This window comes from Elephantulus edwardii, unplaced genomic scaffold (genome assembly GCF_000299155.1).
Source record: "Elephantulus edwardii isolate Elephantulus edwardi_28Jun2011 unplaced genomic scaffold, EleEdw1.0 scaffold00086, whole genome shotgun sequence".
Classification (NCBI taxonomy): Eukaryota; Metazoa; Chordata; class Mammalia; order Macroscelidea; family Macroscelididae; genus Elephantulus; species Elephantulus edwardii.
This window is the reverse complement of record NW_006399836.1, coordinates 9,194,164-9,195,503: the sequence shown is the minus strand read 5'-3', so window position 1 is coordinate 9,195,503 and position 1,340 is coordinate 9,194,164. Positions and strand designations below refer to the sequence as shown.

Sequence of the window (1,340 nt, the reverse complement as noted above, 5' to 3'; positions counted from 1 at the left end):
TGAAACACAGATAGACATTCCTCTGGTATTCTCTGCTTTCAGCTAAGATCCACCTAACATCAGCTATAGTATCCCTAGTACCATGACCCATTCTAAATCTTCTAAAGAATCATAATGGAGACATTATGCTGAGTAAAATACCTCAGTCACAAAAGGACAAACATTGCATAGGGCTACTGTTGTAAAATGGGACTGACATCGGGGTTGAGAGGAAACTGAGAAAGATGGGATAAATACTGTATACTGCATAGAAACAGATGACGGAGAGAACTGTTTAAAAGGAATATATGATTAGGTATTATTTTCATGACAGGAGGACTTGGGGGAGGGATTGTATAACAATGAAAGAATTTTTTTTCTTTTTCAAAGAGAAGAGTGTACTGGGGGGTCGGAGGGGTGGGCAGGGAGAAAAGTGCAACAATGAATGAATGGAAATGCAAAGTCTTTGTAAACTTTTACTAAAATTAATAAAAAAGAGGCAGCCTGCGGCGCGGGGCCGAGCCCAGCACGTCGCATTCTGGCCGAGCTGGCGGCGCCATCATGAGGCCCAGCGTGGTGGCGGGCCGCACAGTACTTTAAGATTGTTATTAAAGACATGATTTTCACCTCACTTCATTAATGCCCATAAACTTTTTCTTCTTTTTGGACTCCTATTTTACACCACAATACAACAAGCTTTAGAACTAGCTTTGGATCGTGCAGAGTATATTATTGAAAGTGCCCGACAGAGACCTCCTAAAAGGAAATACTTACCTGGTGGAAGGAAATCTATATTTCAGAAATTTTATGATTTATATACTGAAGAATGTGAGAAAGAGCCAGAGGTTAAGAAATTAAGAAGAAATGTGAACTTGTTAGAAAAGCTTTTTATGCAAGAGACGTTGTCATGTCTTGTGGTCAACCTCTACCCAGGAAATGAGGGATACTCTCTGATGCTCAGGGGGAAAAACGGATCAGATTCTGAGACCATTCGATTGTCTTACGAAGAAGGGGAATTGCTTGAATATTTGGATGCAGAAGAATTACCTCCTATTTTGGTTGATCTCCTGGAAAAATCTCAGGTTCATATTTTCCATTGTGGATGTGTCATAGCAGAAATACGTGACTACAGGCAGTCTGGTAACATGAAATCTCGTGGTTACCAAAGGAGACATATTCTTTAACGCCCGACAATGCAGACTTTAATCTGTGATGTACACTCAATAACAAGTGATAACCATAAATGGACCCAGGAAGACAAACTTTTACTTGAGAGCCAGCTGATCTTGGCGACGGCTGAACCACTGTGTCTTGACCCTTCTGTGTCCGTAGCCTGCACCACAAACAGACTGCTTTACAAC

At 41.1% G+C, this 1,340-nt stretch overlaps 1 pseudogene; it reads left to right on the top strand.

Annotated features, from left to right (window-relative positions):
- LOC102861887 overlaps window positions 1-1,340 on the top strand; it is a 36,154-nt pseudogene that overhangs the window by 14,067 nt on the left and 20,747 nt on the right.